Genomic DNA, 20,690 nt, shown 5'->3' on the forward strand with positions numbered 1-20,690 from the left:
TCCCAGCACTTGGTAGGCAGAGCTAGGTAAGTCTCTGTGTGTTCAGGGATACAGCCAGCATTGGATACACACGCCTTTAATCTCAATACCAACCATAGAAGACCTGGAGGTCTGTACAGACAGGCAGTGACGAGTCGGTCATGTGGTTGGGTTTACAACCAATGAGAAGGCAGAACAGAAAGTCTCTATAAAGACTTTAACACAGGAAGTAGCTCTCTTTTGGAGAGGTAGGACCACCGCAGGAGGGAGGGTAAGGTTTTAGCTCTTAGCTCTGACCTCTTGGCTTTCTTCTTTGCATTGGTTCTGTGTTTCTTATTTAATAAGATGGTTGGTTACATCTACAACTGTCTCCATCACCCATCCCTAACCCCAGGCAGCTTAGCTCTTGTCAGGCAGTGTCTGAGAAGGACACGGCTTTAAAACTGTCACTGACAGAGAGATGGATGCTGCAAGCTCTCACTCACTCACTCACTCACTCAGAGAAGGTAACCGTTCATTTTATAGTGCTTGAGCAGAAAGGCAGCTGTCAGAGGTGAGTGGGGTATGTGTGGGGGGATGGGAAAAGGTTGAACAATGGCCACTGAAGTACAGTAAAGCAGGATCAGGAAGCTGTGGGTCACCATTGCACAGCAGGGTAACTGTAGACCACAATCCTATGCTAAACATTTCATAAAAACATTTTCGAAGTTGTTTTCTGAGATAGGGTCTCAAGTAGTCAAGGCTGTCCTCAAATTCACTCTGTAGCCGAGGATGGCCTTGAATTCCTGATCCTATTACAGATGTGTGCCTGGCTTGGGATGGCTTAGCTTTTTCCCCCTCCCTCCCTCCTTTCTTTCCTTCCTTTGTTTCTTTGAGACAGGGTCTTGCTAAGTAACTTTTACTGACCTGGTCAGGACTCACTACGCAGCCCAGGCTGGCCTTAAACCCCCAGTGATCCTTCCGACAGTGTTAAAATTGCAGGCATGAACCACCAAACTGACTGGTTCTGAAGCTTCTCAGTAAAGGAACGATAATCTTTGAGGATATAGACAATTTAACATTATTAGAACATTATACAACATATGTATTTACCAGGCATTACATGGTACTTGTTAATGTGTTCAACTTAAATCATTTTAGGCCCTTTAAAGACCTCTCCAGTACAAAATATGCACTGATGATCCAGGATTCCCAGCCAAGTCCCACCATTATCTTCTCCAACAATGCCCATGTGTGTTACATATGGCCAGTTATTCAGTCCTTGCAACTACCATATTGTTAAGAGCATCACATTTTCAAGATATGAAAACTAAGTTGGAATGGTGCCAGGCTCTGTGTTGCCAGCATCTGAGAGGTAAAGGCAGGAGGATCAGGGGTTCAAGGTCATCATTAGGTACATAACCAGTTCTAGGCCAGCCTGGGATAGATGATATTATTCTATCTCAACGCGCGCGCGCACACACACACACACACACACAGAGCCTTTTAAGCGCTTAAATGTGTAGTTCAGGGTCATTAATTACGGTCAAATTGCTGTAAAACTGTCAGCACTGTTTTTAAATCTTTGCCTATATATAGAAAACCCCGAGGACTCCACGCACACACAGCAACTGGAGCTAATATATAAATTTTTCAAAGTCTCAATCCCAATCAGATCATTTTTCCCCTCCCTCCTTGTGACCACCTGGTTTTAGCCAACACTGTCTCTTGTTTGGATGATGACAATGACCTCCTCTATTGGTTCTTTTGCCCTGGTCCTTTCCAGTCTATAATCTAAGCCAGACTGCATTCCTGTTCTATCCAGAACTTTCTGGTGGTTATCGTGTCTCCCAGCCCGAGGAAAGTAACATCCTGGCAGGGCCTTCGTGACCTGGTGCTTGGAGCCTCTCTGATGTCTTTTGCCGCCTCTAGCACTCAGATTCTGAACTAGCCAAAATGAATTGGGGCCTAAAGGGAGCTAGCAGGATCACCAGGGTACGTTTTGTTCCATTTGAGATTTGTAGACTCGTGTGTGTGTGTGTGTGTGTGTGTGTGTGTGTGTGTGTGTGTGTGTGTGAAGGCCAGAGGTTGATATCAGTTGCCTTTCTCGATCACTCTTTATCTTTTTCTTTCTTTTTTATAAGAACAGGTTTTACATCCATGCACAATTCCAGGGACTTGGATCTGGCTAGGGTTGGTGAGAGAGACTGAAGAAAAGGCAGATTCGGACAGACACGCAGGGTGAAAAGCTGGCATTGGGTGGTCTGGGCTCTCTCCTAGGTCTCCAGAACCTGGTGTTGTGGATGAGTGTGGGGAGCCATGTGGGTCCTGGGAATTGAACCTAGTTCTTCAGGAAGAGTAGCCAATGCTCTTAACCACTGAGCCATCTTTCCGGCTCCACAGCTGTCCTTGAATTTCCTTTGTAAGGGTGGTCCTTCTACTTTAGTCTCCTAAATGTGTACCTAATGTGATAAATCCACGGAGTCTGTTTAAAGGGCAAGAAATTTATTAGGAATAAAACTCAGTACAGCCCGGGAGATTTATCTCAGGGTCCTGGAAAGCCGAGCTATGGTCCACGCTGTTCTTCCACCTGGTCTGTCTCAACTTCCAAAAACCATGACGGGAGAGAGAAGGAGAGGGAGAGGGAGAGGGAGAGAGAGAGCACATGTGATTCCTATGTGCATCCCAGGGCTTAAGGGTCCACAAGGCCATGCCCCTGGGACATGTACTTCAAGGTCATAGGCAGGTGGAGCAGTTACCTGCTGCCTCTCTAGAGGCCGTGCTTCAAGGTCATAGACAGAACAGCTACCCACTACATGTCCCACAGTATGAGGCTGTTTTGAATTTAAGGTGAGACTCATCAAAACAGTTGTGTGTTCTCTTTCCATATTGTTGGGAGGGTGTGATTTGGAGAAAAGGGGAGGTTAGGGTTAGCCAGACTCATATTTTCTGAGAATGAATGACAGGGGAGAGGGCAAGGACATTGAAGCTGTGGGTGAAAAGGGATGCTCACTAATGCAGGATCAGCAAACCGCAGCAGGGAATGATGACATTAAGTCAGGTAACACGTAGCAAACATTTACTGCAGGGCCTGGCACATTATAAAGGTTCAAGAAACATGAGCTGTTGTAACCACAAGCATCCATCCTAAGCCTTAAGTACCCTTAAGGCCCCAAATGTCCTGACCCAATTACCTTCAGTACTTCACTCTAGCCTAGCACCTGTAACGACACTCCGGTCTCTAAGATGGAGACGTGGCTTTGAAGATGAATCCATAAAATCCAAGACAAGGAAAATATTCAAGACATATTTACGTACTTTAGGTGAAAATAACTAAAACATAATTTGGACTTCACTGCCACTGCCACCGCCACCACCACCAGCACCATTGCCACCAGCACCACCACCAGTACCACCACCAGCACCACCACCACCAGCACCACCACCACGAAAAGTCATTATTGTTTTTCCGCTTAAGAATTTACCACTAACATGTTCTTTGATTTCAGTACATAAAGATACCTCTTCGAAATATTACAGCCTGATAATACTGTGGTTTTCTGTGAAATGTGTACCTCATTTTGCAAATCTTCCCTCACTTGGCTTCAGTCACGCATTCATGCAGATACTTGAGGTGCTTTCTCATCTGTGACCCGTAGCTGCCAAGTCCCAAGCTGTGGCGGACTAATTGGAAACACACGGCCAAATAGAGGGACTTTATCATTGTGTTCCAGACAGCCAAGGCCATGGCCCATTTTCCTCATGCTTCAGGATTATTCAAAGATTTGCCTGAAAATGTTCTGTCTTTATGTTTGTGCTAACAGAGATATGAAAGTGTAGTGTCAAGATCACATCGGTTCTACAGAGTGACACGTAGCATCAAAGTTCAGGAGCAGGACTGTGGAGCAAGGAATCAGAAGGGAGAAGCTTCCACCTGCCAGTCCCAGGTCCCACTGATACAGGATTGAAGTAACCCCTTCGTGGTGGAGAGACTGATTGACACATTTCTGCTCTGGATGGGTGGAGCTGTAAGTCACTAAATGGAGGAAACTGCCAGGAGAAATGGTTATGGGTCCAAGACCTTTCCTCATTGCTTCTTCTTTATTAAATATTTATTTATTTATTTATTTATTTGTTTGTTTGTTTATTTATTTATTTATTTATTTATTTATTTATTTATTTATTTATTTATGTTTCTTGAGACAGGGTTTCTCTGTAGCTTTTGGAGTCTGTCCTGGAACTCACTCTGTAGACCAGGCTGGCCTCAAACTCACAGAGATCCTCCTGTCTCTGTCTCCTGACTGCTGGGATTAAAGGCATGTGCCACCACCACCCGGCCATGGATGAGATTTCTAAAAAAATCTTTTATACTAAATTAAGTGTATATGCATGTCTCTTGTGGGGGTGATATGTGCATGTAAATGCACATACCCCTGAAGGGCAGAAGAGAGTGTGGGGTCCCCAGGAGCTGGAGGTTATAGGCATCTGTGAGCTGCCTGATGGGGGTGCTTGGAAGCAACCCCAGGACCTCTGCAAAAGCAGTATGCACTGCCAAGTTCCCTACCTCTCACCGTTGCTTCTAATCATAAGGGCCTGGATTTCATTATTTGTAAAGTAGATGTGGTCACTCTAAATTTCCTCAGTTCTATCATTCATTTTTGACATTTCTTCTCATGAGAATGTGTGTGAAAATTAATCTATTGAAGAGATTGCCTTTTAATGGAAAAAAATCTTAAAATTGAAGGTATCTCTTATACATGGAATTGACTTAATGGAACCAAATAGCTAGGACCTAGATCATATGACTGCTGTAGGGATTGGATTTATTTAAATGAGATGCTGTCTGAAGACTGGTGATGGAACTCAGTGGGTAGAGTGCTTGCCTGACATGCACAAAGCTCTGGGTTTGATTCTCAGCATCACTTAAAACCCGGCATGGTGATGAAGGCCTGTAATCCCTGCACTTAGGAGGCAGGCACTGGGGGATCAGAAGTTCAAGGTCAGGTTACTACACACTGAGTTTGAAGCCGACCTGGGCTCCAAGACACCCTGCCACACACACACAGTAACTGTAAAATGAGATGATGTTTGAAGAGCATTTGGGAGAGTGTCTGACCCTGGGGTGAGGGAAAGAGGAGGGCAGAGCTGCAGGCTCAGGGTGTCCCACTTCCCCGGGCTGTTAAGATTCCCATGTCACCTTATCAGAGTACAGCCGATAAAGGAGGGAGAGAGACGTCACCAGCCTGTCCTGTGGGATTACCTCTTATCTGTAATTTGTGGCAACCAGGTTCAGGGGAATGCCTGTCCATTGAGCTGTTTCCTACACACTTGCTTTTTTCTTAATCCGTTTGAATCCCACTTCAGTGCACAGTCATACTCTGGTCCCTCTAATTGGCATCTCTGCAGGGAGGTCTGGAGCTATCATTTGTTTCCTGCTTATGCCAAGTCATTTATTTAAAACCACTGGTCGAAACATTCCGAAGGTGAGTGTTGGATGGATAGCCCATGCTCCCTCCATGATCTGCTCCCCGAGATCTCTCTGATGGGCTCCTCTGACCACAGTTGCTTTTCCTTCAGCTCAGGCATGCTCCTGTGACAGGCGCTGGCATTTGGTGTTCCCTCTGCCTGGAGTACTGTCACCGTCAGCAGCCTTATTTACACACGTCCTCACATGGTCTCATCCTATCATTAAAATGCCACCTCCGCAGTAACACCCCTGATCAGCCCCCCAATTGGCTCCCCGCCCCTCCCCTAGTTTCCTCCTGTAGCGTCTGCCAAGCCATTTTGCCATTTACTTGGTCATCTCTTTAGTAGAACATAGCTCCAGGAAGAAGAATGTTTCCCTGTGTCATCCAGAACGGGCCCAGGTATTTATGGGCACCAAGTATTTACTTCAATAGCTGTTACTTATGCACTTAATATTTTTCTTCCTTTAGTTGGTCTTTGGGTCAAAGGGAATAAATAAATAAATACTTGTTTTTTTTTTTTGTTTGTTTATGTGTGTGTGTGTATGCTCATGCCACATAATGCACTTTTGGAGGACAGAGGACAACAATTCTCTCTTTCTCCCATGTGGGCTTTGGGGATTGAACTCAGGTCATCAGGCTTGGTGGCAAGCTCCTTCACCCACTGAGCCATCTCACTGGCCCCAATGATGGGTGTATTTTGTATAGTTCTTTATCTGGCAGCTCTATGTATTGATTGTCTGTACTTTTTTTTTTTTTAACTGCTGAATAGCATTTCACTGAATAGCATCCAGGCTTGTTGAACTGCTCACCCATCTACTGAAGGACATCTGGGCTGTTTCCACTTTGGAGCAACTGAGACCAGGAACAAAGCTGCTACTGATAGTTGCTGGTGTGAACGCACTCTTTTCTCCAAGATAAAAGTTCAAGTGTGAGCTGGGCATGGTGGTACACACCTTTAATCCCAGCACTTGGGAGGCAGAGGCAGGTGGATCTCTGTGAGTTTGAGGCCAGCCTGGGCTACAGGGCAGCCAGGGCAGTTACACAGAGGAACTCTGTCTTGGGGGGCGGGGGAGGGGAGCACAGGTGTACAGTTGTTGGTTGATGGGTAGTTATGTTTCTTTCTCCAGAAACTAAACTGTTTACCAGAGGATGTGGCATTTTTGCACCTCCACCAGCAGCACAGGAATGATACAGTTTTTCTGCACCCTTGCCAGCCCAAATCTGTTCTCTCCTTCCCCCAGGGAGGCTCTCAGGTCATCAAGCTTGACAGCTGGCACCTTTAACCTATTGAGTTATCTAACCAGCTCTTACTGCCATTAAAAAAAAAGTCTGTGTATGCATCTTCTGCCTACATATATGCTTGTGAACTCTGTGTTCCTGGTGCTCATGGAGGTCAGACGTGGGTGCCAGACGCCCTGGAACTGGAGTGCTGGGAACTGAACCCAGGTCCTCTGCAAGAAGAGCAAGTGCTCTCAACTGCTGAGGCGTCTCTCCAACACTTTAAAAAAATATTTCCATGGGTATGTAAAATGTGCTTCTAATTTTCACCCTTCTTCTGTGTAGGATCTTGAACATCTTTTATGTGTATATTTGTGGTACTTCTACATACGTTCTTCAGTGTCATGGTTTGAATGAGAACAGCTCACATAGGCTCAGATATTTGCATGCTTAGTCTCCAGATGATGGACTGTTTGGAAGGATTAGGAGGTGTGTCCTTATTGGAGGAGGTGTGTCACTTGGGATGGGCTTTGAAGTTTCAAAAACCCATGCCAGGCTCAGTCTCTCTGTCTCTCTGTCTCTCTGTCTCTGTCTCTCTCTCTGGATTATGTGAAGCTCTTAGGTACTGCTTCAGTTCCATGCCTTTCTGCTTCCCACTGTGATGGTCATGGACTCACGCTCTAAAACTGTAAGTAAGCCCCCAGTTAAATGCTTCCTTTTATAAGAGTTGCCTTGGTCATGGTGTCTTTTCACAAAAAAGAACAGTGACTAAGACATCCAGTGACATGTCTCCATATCTTTTGTTGATAGTCTCATTGGGTCTATGTTTGCTTTCTCACTACTGGATTTGATGGTTTAGACATTGCCTATATTAGTCCTTTGTCCTAGATATGGTTTGGAAGTAGTTTCCCTCCCTTTGAAGGAGTCCTTTACAGGATGAGATTTCCTCCTCCCCTTCTGTATAAGTATGTATGGTATTGGGCACTGGTCCCAGGGCCTGGCACAAGCTAGGCAGGTGCTTAACCAGTGAATCACACTCCAGTGCTGCTGCTTCTCCTTTTAAGGGTCATTCACAAAGTAAATGTTTTTTATGATTTTTGGTGAAGTCTGTGGCAGTTTGAATGTAACTGGCTCCCATAAAGTCATAGGGAGTGGCACTATTAGGAGGTGTGGCCTTGTTGGAGGAAGTGTGGCACTGTGTGGGTGGACTTTGAGGTCTTGTATATGTTCAAGCCATGCCCAGTGTCTCAGACTACTTCCTATTGCCTGAGGGTCAAGATGTAGGACTCTCAGCTCCTTCTCCAGCACCATGTCTGTCTGCATGCCACCATGTCACACCATGATGATAATGAACTAAACCTCTGATAATGCAAGCCACCCCAATTAAATGTTTTCCTTTATAAGAGTTGTCATGATCATGGTGTCTCTTTATAGCAATAGAAACCCTAACCAAAACAAGGTCCAATTTGCCAATTTTCCTTAAATTGGCTATGCTTTGGTGTCAAGGCTAAGAGCTCTTTGCTTAGCCAGGTCTTCAAGTTATTCCACTGTTTCTAGCTCAGTGGTTAATTATTCTAACAGCTGTGATCCACTCTGAGGCCATTTTGAATGAGGTATGAAGGTAGGCTGAAATTCTTTTTTCTGCTTATGTATGTCTAATTTGAAACTTGCATTTTGACAAACTCTTCCAAGGCACTGGAAGCCTTGGAGGGATTCATGGTTAGACAGAGATGAAATGGTAAATAGTAATCCACTTTTCGAGGGGAGAGGGGCACACTTCTACTCTATAAACATAACTGCAAGGGTAAAGGCAACTACCATAAGTGGATTTTAAGTCACCGGTGTGATGTCACTGAGTACAGTGTTGGGGAAGACATGCATACATTCAATGTTGACATCTGCACAGACAGTGAAAGGATGCAGAGGAGAGGCCAGAGCTCAGGACCTGCATCTTTCTTAAGAAGCTACATTTTTTTTTTTTTTTTTTTTTGGTATTTTTCGAGACAGGGTTTCTCTGTGTAGTTTTGGTACCTGTCCTGGATCTCTCTCTTTAGACCAGGCTGGCCTTGAACTCATAGAGATCCACCTGCCTCTGCCTCCCGAGTGCTGGGATTAAAGGCATGCGCCACTACCTGCCCCGGCCAGCGGGGTCTTCAATGGGGACCTAAAGGGAGGGCTGGCGAATGAGAGGGACAAGAGACACAAAGAATGAGAGCAAGACAGGACGCCTAATCAAGCTCCAAAACTTTCTTTTTCTCTCAAGGCATGTATAGGTAGGCAAAGGGGTTTGCAAGCAGGAAGGGACTTAGTTATGGGGGTCGCAAGCAGGAAGGGACTTAATTATGGGGGTTGCAAGCAGGAAGGGACTTAATTATGGGCTATTCGGCCAGCAGGAAATGTTGCTCTGAAGGTTATCTATCTACCCTTGTCTAACTGCCTAATTTCTTAACTGCAGCTCATTCACCTGATATCTGAGAAGAGGTTCTGGTATCTGTGGGAAGAGGTTCTGGTGCTATGGAGACTTAAGCAAGGCCTAGATCTAAGAAAAAAGGAGAGAAGCCCAAATATGGCAGCATGTATGTCAAGGGTCGCTTAGGCTTATGGCTCCCGTCAACTGCCACCCGGCGAAGCTACATTTTTTTAAAGACTTATTTTTATATATGTGTATGTGGGTATTCCTAAAGTTGGAAGAGGGCATTGGATCCTCTAGAGCTGGTGTTACAGGCAGATGTGAACTTCCTGATGTGAGCGCTGGGAATTGAAGTCAGGTCCTCTGGAAGTCTGGAAGATTCACCAACTCTGCAGTCCTATAAGTCACCTACTTAATAGTTCTACAGAAGTATATAAAGGTGTGTGTGTGTGTGTGTGTGTGTGTGTGTGTGTGTGTTTGTGTGTGTGTGCGTGCACACATGTGTATGTGAAGGCCAGAGGTTGATAATGGGGTGTCTTCCTTGATCACTGTCTACTTGATTTTATTAATGCTAGGCCTCTGACCCAGAGCTCACTGAGTCTGGGTACCACAGAGCCAGCTTGCTCAGGGATCCCTGATTCTCAGAGTGCTGGGATTACAGACAGTTGCCATGCCTGCCTGGCTTTTATGTGGCTGCTTTAGATCCAAACTCTGGTCCTCCCCACCAAGCCATCTGCCACCCATATTTTTATTATTCCGGATAATGAGGAAGTCTGCCCTTTCAGGAGATAAACTCTATGGAAACAGTTTTGAAAAGACAGCCCAGAGCTGGGGTGTGACTCAGTGGTGGAGTAGTTTTGATAACACGTGAGAGGCCTTGAGTTCATCCCTAGGCCTGAACAAACAACAAACAAACCAACAAACCAGAACAAAGACAAAGGTGATGTTTAATAATGGCTGTGCTTCAGACCAGGCATCTTCAAGTACATAAAAGACCACATACTGGAGAGAAACGCTATGAATGTAATCAATGTGGTAAGGCCCAGTCACAACACAGAGCAGCTCTATAACTGTAAAACTTTCAGTGTGTAATTGGTCTCTTCAAACCTTTGAATATAACAGTGGAGTTTGAGGATCTGAAAAAACTCACACCAAAGGAATTCTGAATATATATGAATTGGTATGATCTTTAGCCGACACGCTTACATTCAGTTACACAAGATTATTTATTTTGGAAAAAAACTAACATGTGTCAATAATCTGTTCAAGCATTATAATATCTCTTTTTATTTTGTTTACACCTGCAAACTTGTATGGACAAAAGGTCTATGAATTTAAAGGATAAGGTAACCCTTTTAGATTTCATACTTCTCTTCAAATACATGAGATAATGAATTCTGTTGTAAAATTTCATAGATGCGTATCATTGCCTTTTCTGTTGCTTTGATAATAGATCATATCTAACTGAACTTAGAAAAGGGTTTTATTTGGCCCTTGGTTCCAGAGCCATACATGAACCCTGTAAAAGTGTCATGGAAACAAGTGTCAGACATGGCAGCTAAAGCAGGCATTAACATTCTTGTCCTGAAGCATGAAGCAGAAAGTGTAAATTGGGAGTGGTGTGCAGATGTAAACTCTCAGGCCAACCCCTGTGACAGATTTCTTCCAGCAAGGTAATATTTCCTAAATCTTCCTAAATGATATCACAGACTGAAAATGATTGATTTCTCTGACTTCAAGCCTACATGCTTGCTTTTTGTTACATGGACCAATTCATGATGGAGAAAAACTGTAACCCTTTAGATGCCTCAAAACCAATGTTGCCAGAATTACAATAGAAAAACATTCATTTTTTTCTTTTTTCTTTATTTTTAAAAAATATTTATTTATTTATTACATATACAGTGTTCTATCTGCATGTACACCTGCAGACCAGAAGAGGGCACCAGATCTCATTACAGGTAGTTGTGAGCCACCCTGTGGTGGCTGGGAATTGAACTCAGGACCTCTGGAAGATCAAGCAGTGCTCTTAACTGCCGAGCCATCCCTCCAGGCCCTAGAAAAACATTCATGATTGACAGTTAGTTTAAAGATTTGTTTTTATTTTCATTATACAATGTCTCGATGTCTTTCTGTGGGTATGTACATGTGCATTCTGGTTCCCAAGAAGGTTAGACCCTTGGAGCTTCTTGTAGCAGGAGTTGCTGGAAGTTATCAAAAGCCAGACCTTGGTCCAGGGAATGAACTTGTATTAAAGGCTTGGCCATATCTCTATCCCTGTCAATATTTTAAAGCCTTTTATATCATCTTGATATCAGGAAACAGGTAGGTACTCATACAAAAGAAAACCCTATTTATGTAAACAATTGGGTTAAGACTTTAGATATCACAGTTGTTTTCAGTTTCAAGGAAAAAACTTGTTGTAAGTCTTTTTCACTGTAGCCTTGAAGTAAGTAAATTATTAACCAACGTCACTAAAGACTGATGTGAAGACCATATTGTGGCTTCTGTTTTGCAACATTTGAAATAGATATTGAAGTATGCTACATGTGTGGCAAATTCAACTAGCAACGTTTATTTTGTGGTCCTTATATTCCTTCTGTGGCTTTTGTTCATCTTCTTTTGCACTTTCACTTAGTGAGAGGTATTTATCTGCTGCATTTTATAGAATGGGATGTCTGTCATCTAAGCAGTTCATTTTTATATAACTCTCAGGCAGTACATGATCATATTTTTCAAGTAAGGGTTTTTGTGAAAGGGTGGTGGATTTTTGTTCATGGTTTTATTTTTAATATTTTTTTTTCACAAATTCCCTTAAAATGTTTGTTATCCAGCCTGGCTTGAATGTCAGTAATTAGCCATGAATACATTAGAATTCATGATCCTTGTGTGTGTCTGTCTCCCGAGTACAAGTCTAAGGGTTGATGATGTATTTCCAACGATTGTTGTTTTGTCAAAACATTTTAATGATGTTAATGTTAAAATACTTAATAGAGAATATAGAAATCATTTAATACTTTATGTATGTATCCAAAGAAACATTTTCATGTATCTGGAAGAGATCTAATAATTTAAGGTAGTCAGTAATCAACTGTATATTTCACAATAAAGACAGTTTACAGGAAGAATGAGAAAAAAGGACACACACACACACATACACGAGGGAGAGAGAGAGAGAGAGAGAGAGAGAGAGAGAGAGAGAGAGAGAGATCGAGATCACAATCACATCTCTTGCTGATTTTTCTAGCTAGGAGCGAGGAAATGAGAGGATGTTTATGACTTGGGGTGGCCTTTTCTAGAAAGGTTATTATGATTGGAAATTGTAATGATGACAAGTAAAACTAAAACAGATACTCATTCTTGTCTGCTAACTGTGAGTAAATAAGCATTTGGGGCTTTTCAACCGGAGTGCGTGTTGGCTCGGTCACTGCTCTCTTTTGCTCCCATTTTACTGATTGGAAAACTATAAAACTGAGCATTTTGGTAAGTTCACTCATATCCTACAGTGGGTGTATATGGAGTCTGCATTTAAACCCAAGGCTCCTAAGGAAGTTAGTTTTGAGATAGGGTCTCACTCTGTAGCCCGGGTTGGTCGTCAACTCACAGCTACCCTCCTGCCTCAGCTTCCTAAGTGCTGGAATTCTGGGATCTAGGTGTGAGCTCTAGTTCATCTTTAATCACAAGTTCTCCTGGCTCCTCCGTCTCAAGTGGCCACATCAGCAAGCAGGCCTATGTCTGGTGCACCTCTAAGTGACGGTTAGACTTCTTTTGGGACTGCCAGCTCACAAATCATGTCATGGAGACTTATTAATTATGAAACTTGGCCTTTAGCTTAGGCTTGTCCCCAATGAGCTCTTATAACTTAATTAACCCATATTTTTAAATCTACATTTTGCCACACGGCTTTTTATCTTTCCTCAGTAAGGCATGTCCGACTTGCCCTGAGTCTCCTGGCCAAATCCCTGCCTCTCTTCTTCCCAGTCGTTCTCTCCACGGAAGTCCCGCCTATTCTCCCCTGCCTAATTATTGGCCATTCTGCTCTTTATTAAACCAATCAGAAGGTGCCTTAGGCAGAAACACATCTTTACAGTCTACAAAAAGATTATCCCACAACACGGGGCTGTGGCTCCCATCTAGACTCTGCAGTAATGAAGCCTGGTCACAAAAGGCCCTTACGATAAACATGGTTCAGTGGGTAACTGTGCTTGCTGAGCAAGCCTGGAGATTCCTTGAACTCAAGTAATGGCTGAAGGAGAGAACCTACTCTATGAAGTTGTCCTCTGACCTCCACATGTGCTCTGTAGCATGTTCCCCGAAAGAACGTGCAATGTGTGTACATACACACACACACACACACACACACACACACACACACACACACACACACGCACACACACACACACACAAATAAAAATTAAGATTGAGTAATTAAACAGGAAGCCAAAGAGATGGTTCAGTGGGTAAGAGCGCCTGCTCTGCAACCACGAGGACCAGAGCAACCACATCACAAACTGGGCATGGTCCTGCATGGATGGGACAGGGGCAAGAAGATTGCTGTGGCTTGCTGACTGCCAGCCTAGCCAAACAACAAACAAACCAAAACAGCACCTAAGAAATGAGAGCTGCAGGTTTAGGGAGAGACTCTGTCTAAAGGAATAAGATGGAGAGTGATGGAGGGAGGGGGACATCGGACACTTTCCTCTGGCTTCCATATGTGTGTGCAGGTGCGTATACACACACACACACACACACACACACACACACACACACACACACACACACACAAATTAAAATAAACAAGGAAAATAGGCTGTAAAATAAAAGAGTTAAATGGGCTATGTGCTCAAGAGTGAGGTAAGCAAGGCTGGGCAGGGACTTGAGGAGGCCAGAAAAGATTGCTTGAGGAGGTGATCTCAGAGGAGGACCTGAAGGAGGCCAAAGAAAGCATTCAAATGGCACGAATGGCCTTGCAAAGCTGAGAACTGGCCAACGCTGTAGACTAAGGAGGTAGTCACATGCAGGGTCACGTGACAGATCATGGCAGGCCAGTGATGGGGGACAGGATGAGGAACAGTGTCCCCAGTAGCAGAATCGTCAAGAAGCCACAGAGCCTTGGGCAAGAGGTGACTTAGTTGATAATGGTGACAGCTGTCAAGTCTGACAGCTGGAGGTTGATTCCAGGGGACCCACACAGTAAGAGAGAACCAAGTCCTAAAAGTCGTTCTGTGACCTCCACGTGGGTGTGGTGGCACATGCATGCCCCCGCACCCCCAAAGTGAATAAATAATGTTAAATAAAAGAAGCAGTTACAGCAGCCATGGAACGATAAGATGTGTCAATCATGGCCTTTCTACCTTTTCACCACACACGATGAGACACAGTCCCCCTGAGCTCACCTTGGAGATGGCCTCCACCTTCCGCAGTTCCCAACTTTCTCAAAGAACAGCCAGCGGCATCCATCTGTGGCAACGGCTGCTCGAGATCTGAGCTCTCGCCGTCTTCCTGTTCTCTCACTCAGCTAGTCTGTGCCCGGCTCTGGGACTGAAGGAGGCCACTGGCTTGGGCTCAGAGAAGCAGCCTTGAGGCCTTGTCTCCACCTGTCCTGCCATTTGAGCTGACAGAGTGCCGCTGAGGTCCCCTCATCCCCCCTGTCTGTTCTAGAAATCCAGTCACCTTAGAGAAGAGGTTTATGGGAGCAGAACTGGCGAACCTCAGAATCACAGAACATCTGAGCTGGACATAAACTTGGAGTCACTAGGTCCAGCTTTGGAGGTGGCTCTGCCTCCATAAACACTCCTGTGCTGATGCTCCTATGCTGTGCTGTACGCTGGGGTGGAGTGAGTGGGTAGAGAGGTGGTGGAGGTGGGTGTCTTAACTCCCCTTGGGGTTGCCAGGAATTTCTAAAGCCAAAGTTGCCTTGTGGAGACTGCATCAGAGTCCTGAAGTGTGATGGATTTTCACACTCTACCTCCTGATCCTGATTCGCCTTTGAGTGAGGACCAGGGCTGAGGCTCCCACAGCTTCCTAACAGAGTACTGCATTCATTATGCACTGGGCTGTGGGGTTAGACTGGCTGGGACTGGGCCTGTTGTTCTGCAGCATCTCTGCTGGGTGACCTCTACTAACTTCCTGAACCTCTCTGTCCTCACCTGTCAAAAGGTGTCATTGGGATGCGCCTACCTTACATGTCTGTGAAATCTCCTGTACAATGCTGAGCTTCTACCGAGAACTCCAGTAAGTACCAGCTTTGATTGTTACGGCTTTTTCTAGGCCGAGTACTTCAGGAGACAGCCCTTCCTCGGGTTAGACTGAACTGTTCTTATAGCTACAGGAGTGACCTCCAAAGCCATGTTGGTATATGCCCCGTGCCCACTTCAGATCATTCCATGGTTTTCTGCTATTCTCAGGGTCAAGGGGCCTTTCATTTTTCATCCTGGCCTTTGAGGTCTGGGCTCAGCTGCCTCTCTTTCTCATCTTGTTTCATCCCAGAGAGAGAGAGAGAGAGAGAGAGAGAGAGAGAGAGAGAGAGAGAGAGAGAGAGAGAAAGAGAATGTTTTTGACTCTCCCCACCTGCCATGCTTTCCTCCCACGGGGCTTTTGCTTGTCAACACCCCTATTCCCCCAACACATGCTGCCTTTTCTACCTGGCTCCCCAGCCTAACTCCCACTCTCCCTTCGGCTCTGTTGGGAGTCTACCAGTAAAGGTCGACCTTGTCAGACTAGTCCTCATCTTGCCATTCATTCTTGTGGCTTCATGTCACAGTGGACATTTTGCTTTTATCTGTGTGGACATTTAGCCAATGTCTGTCACCTGTGTTAGACTCTACTCTGACCACAGGGTCCCCAATGCCTAACGTGAAGCTTGGCAGAGTTGCAATTAATGATTTATTGACTATTCAAATTTGGTAAAGGCTAGCAGCTGTTTAGGGGCTATTCTCCAGAGCTCAAAAGCAAAGGTGGCCTTCTACCCCAAGGCACCCAGGAGGAGGTGTCGGGGGAGTCCACGGGACTCTTGTTTTTATCTCATTCTTGTAACAGGCAGGTTTTTCCTGAGTCCTCAGCCAGGTTCAGGCTGAACAGCACTCAGCCCTGCATAGTGTAGGGCGTTGTGAAATTTGCACATTTGCACATATAGCTTTGCTGAGGGATGGTGGACCAACTGGGAAGATGACCCCCCATCTCAGGTGAATGTCTTGGATAGCCTTTGACCACTGAGACACCCCCCCCCCCCCCCCCCCCCCCCCCCCCCCCCCGTGTATAGATATGCTCATAGCCTGAATGTTTCACATTAGGAAACCATGTTGGAGGGTTGTCAGCCTGAGCTGGAAAATTCCACGTGAGGCAGACACAAGGGGCCTGCTGGGGTTAGGAAGGCGTCAGTGATGACTTTGTTTTTAAATTAATGCTAATGTGAGAAACGTTACAGAGTAGATGAAGACTGTCTTAAATGGGAAGAAAAAAAGGCATTTGCCTAGAGCCATCCGTGGCCCCTTCTGGAAAGTTCTTCTGAGGCTTTTATCACTACTGCAGGGAGGGGAAGTAGCTACTGGAGAGTGAGGGAGCCACACCAACTTGGGGGCTCCTACCCTCAGAGCCTATGGGCGGGGAGCTGGCTCTGCGACCCTGACTATGGAATCAGAGGGTCCCAAAGAGGCAATCCACCCTCAGCAGACTCTGCTCTGAAAGCCTGGGTAGGCTGTGGTGCATGCAATATGGCTTCCGATTGGTTTAATAAAGGACTGACCAGCTAATCAGAAGGTGCCTTAGGCAGGTGATGTAAAACAGAGGCACATCTTTACACCGTGTACAAAAAGATTATCCCAGTAGTTTCCTGAGCTACAACATAAATGGGAAAGAATCTGAGGTGGGGGATTCGCCAGCCAGATGTGGAGGACTTCGGATATATGGTACTGAGGAGATGTAACAAGCCACATGGCAGAACATGGATTTATATAAACGGGTTAATTTAAGTTTTAAGAGCTAGTTGGGAAGAAGCCTAAGCTAAGGCCAAGCTTTCACACTTAATAAGAAGTCTCCATGTCATTATTTGAGAACTAGAGATATTAAACAACAACAACCAAACACCCGCTACGTAGAACTTAGCAGTGATTTGTTATAACCGATATCTTCAGTGAGGGATGGTAAGATGGTTCAGGGTGTAAGAACGAACACTGGCCAAAAAAGCAAAGGGACCTGCGGCCTGTTACAGGTGATGAGGAGAAAACATGGGCCTGCCTGGTGTCTTGTGGCTCCAGGCAGCCAGGCACTATTATGGTGAACAGCTATATGGTGGGGTATGGGAGAGAGAGACAGAATGGATCATGTTCTGTGGAGAGACGCAGATCTGAAGAGGTGGGTGGCCTGCTTGCCACTTGAGGCCATGGTGATGCAGCCCAGTCCCATGTGTGGGCTGGTGACCCTGCCACAGCTGTGGTCTGCACTGGCTCCTGTTCCCACCGAAGGCTGAGAGGATCGGGCTGCACAGAGTGGGTCTCGGCCCTCACCGGCTGTAGCACTAGGGAGAGTGAGTCCTATCCCTCTCCTGGGCAGCACAATAAAGCTGACCCTGTTCTGAAGGGCGAGGGTGAACTGGCCTTGAGGGTATGGGAGTGGGAGAGCTTGGCCCCGCCCCCCACTGGCCATGTGGTGGCAAGGGTGAAGGAAAGATGCCCTCCCCCCTGCCTCACCCCTGCACACCTGAAGCCGGCAAGAGAGCTGACCCTCCTCCTTACTAGAGGCAGCACTTGGGAAATCGGACCCTGCACACTGCCTGGGCAGCACAATAGAGCTGACCCTGTTGACAGGGACGTGGGTGAGCCAGCCCTGAGAATGTGAGCATGAAGGAGCTGGTCCCACCCCTCATCTGTCATAGGGTGGTATGGGCAAGGGAGAGATGCCCCCCCCCCCCCCCCACATCTCCCTGCCTAAGGCAGGTGGGAGAGCTGCCTCTGAGGCATTAAGGAGAGATAGCTGTCCCTGCCCCTCACCAGCTGCAACACTCGGGAGAGTGGCCCCTGCACTTCATCTGGGCAACACAGTAGTGCTGGTCTTGGTGGTGTAAGTGTGGGTGAGCCGGCCCTGAGGGTGAGAAAGCAGGAGAACCAGCCCTGCCTCCTGCTCCTTGCTGCATGGGATGAACTAGCTGGGACAGTGCTAGAGAGCTCACCCTGGTGATGAGGATGGGGGAGAGCTGGCAGGCTGACCAACCCTGCTACCACCCAGGCCCAGATCCATGGCTCTAAGTTGGCCCAACTCAACATCCACCCCATCTATGATGTGCATGTGAAGGGGCCTGACTCACAGATCCAAAGCTGCAGGATCTCCATGACACAGAGCAACAACAGGATATCCAAGAGGAGTCCTGGTGAGGGCCTAGAGTGTAGCAGAAGCCAGAGGCCTCAAACCGGACCGATGACTCATTGCAATGAACACTTGCAAGTAAAGATATATGGGCTAAAGAGTATGCTGTGTGACTCACCATGTCACACCACACCTTCTACAATGAGATTTTTCTTTCCTTTCTTTTTTATTTTCTCTTAAATTTTATTTTATTTTATTTTTTGAGGGGAGGTTGCAAGGGCAAAGGCCTGATACAAAAGGGTGGGGAGATGAATGGGATAGAGATGCATGATGCAAAAGCCACAAAGAATAAATAAAAAGTTAACAAACAAACAAACAACACAAGGACCTAAATGAAAATCCCCAAAGCCCACATACAAGCCTGGCATGTTTGAGCACAAGTCTGTTACCCCAACAGTATTGGGACAGAGACAGGAGGATTGCTGGGGCTTGCTAGCTGCCAGCCTGGATCCAAGATCAGTGAGAGACTCTGACTCAAGGGAGTAAGATGGAAAATGATAGAACAGAACACCTGACATCCTTCGCTGGCCTCTCTGTGTGCGTGAGTGTACACACACACACACACACACACACACACACACACACACACACACACAAGTCTGCAGTGGAAGCAGAGGCCCAGGTGTGAAGATTCAACATGCCAGCAGCTTCCTCCAGCAGAGTTACTGTGTTTTAGGAATCTTAGGCTCCTTTAGGCTCCTTTTCTGACTCTGCTTTGGGGATAGAAATTAAGATTTGTTGCCCAAATTGGATCTGAGATCATTTGGACCAACCCTTCATTTTGCTGAAGCCACAAATGTTAATAATATGGCCCAAACCACATGAGGGACTCAAAGACACTCAGGACTGGATCTCGTTCTTGCTTTGCAAGAGCAGGTAGGTGTTCTTGCACTGTCTCAGGCTGTCTCTGCCACACACAGGGTGTCCTAAACTCAGCCCTGAGTGCAAATGTTAGGAATAGGTGGGACTAATTTTATATAGGTGGGACTAATTTTACTCCTTTTCCTTTTTTTCTTTTTCCAGCACAAGATCATGACCACTCTAGAACCTTGGCTTTTGTCTGGGGCTCTGAATCTAAGAAACTGCCTGCTGCAGAGGCCTGCTGGTTCTTCCAGGTGCCTGCGGTTTGTTGGAGGTTGTGTGGTAGGTTTGCGCCCTCTAGTGGCACAAGTAAGGATCACATGCAGCAAAGAGGCGGTTTCTTCCTATTATGGTGGGGGTGGAGGGTGGGATGGGGGTGGGTGGGATGTCAAAGCTTCAATGCAGCTTTGATGCAGTCTGTACTTGTAGAATTCTCTCTCTCTCTCTCTCTCTCTCTCTCTCTCTCTCTCTCTCTCTCTCTCTCTCTCTCTCTCTCTCTCTCCCTTTCCTTCCTTCCTTCCCCTCCCCCTTTACCTCACCAGAATCCCAGCCCTATCAGATCCCATCTTTACTGAAACTTTGAATTTTTCTGTTTTCTTTTGCATTACTTTTGATTTATTAACATTCTGTATTAAAATACTATCGGTATTGAGTATTGAGCTTTTCTTGTTATTTAAACTTTGTGTGTGAGATGGATGTCTCATTCTCTCCTGTCATAATCTTGATGATAATCCTGCACAGTAAGAGCCCTAGTACATGGAGTACAACATGCATTCATCAGGAGAAACCCAATGTCTGTCTGTCTGTCTGGGCTGGAAGCTCCCTGCAAATGTCCTGATCAGAGTTGGGGTTCTCCAAGCTTCTTCAGAGGGGTAGCTGCCCATCAAAGAGTGTTTTGAATGAGAGAAGACCTTTGGACCAAAGACCATTTTATGGCACAAAGATGCACTGTTCTGCTTCTTCTTCAGTGCCTACACAATGGGAAGGCCCAAAGACAGTCCCTGGTTCACCAGACCCTCAAGAAGCAGCCAGGGATAGGATGAAGGATTAGGGTCTCACTGTGTTGTAGCCCTAGCAGGCTTGGAATTTGTTATGTAGCTCAGGCTGTCCTCAGACTCCTGGAGATCCACCGCTTCTGCCTCCTGAGTTCTAGGATTAAAGGCTCTCACCATCATGTCTGGTAAAACAAGTCTTTAAAGAAAGGAAAGGAAAAAACTCTTTACAAATGGGGGTGCCGCTCCATCTCAGAGGCTGACCCATCTATGAGGGCCCTGGACAGGATCCTTGACCACATGTTGATCTGTATGGGCCACAGAGTCCTGCCTGTTTTCTAGACCCTTCCCATTCCCATAACCATTTGTGACTCAGTGAGGATGTTTAAGTAAATCCTGTTTTATTAACATTGGGTCCACACT

Source organism: Peromyscus californicus, unplaced genomic scaffold (genome assembly GCF_007827085.1).
Source record: "Peromyscus californicus insignis strain IS unplaced genomic scaffold, ASM782708v3 Scaffold_3__1_contigs__length_106647218, whole genome shotgun sequence".
In the NCBI taxonomy this organism is placed as follows: Eukaryota; Metazoa; Chordata; class Mammalia; order Rodentia; family Cricetidae; genus Peromyscus; species Peromyscus californicus.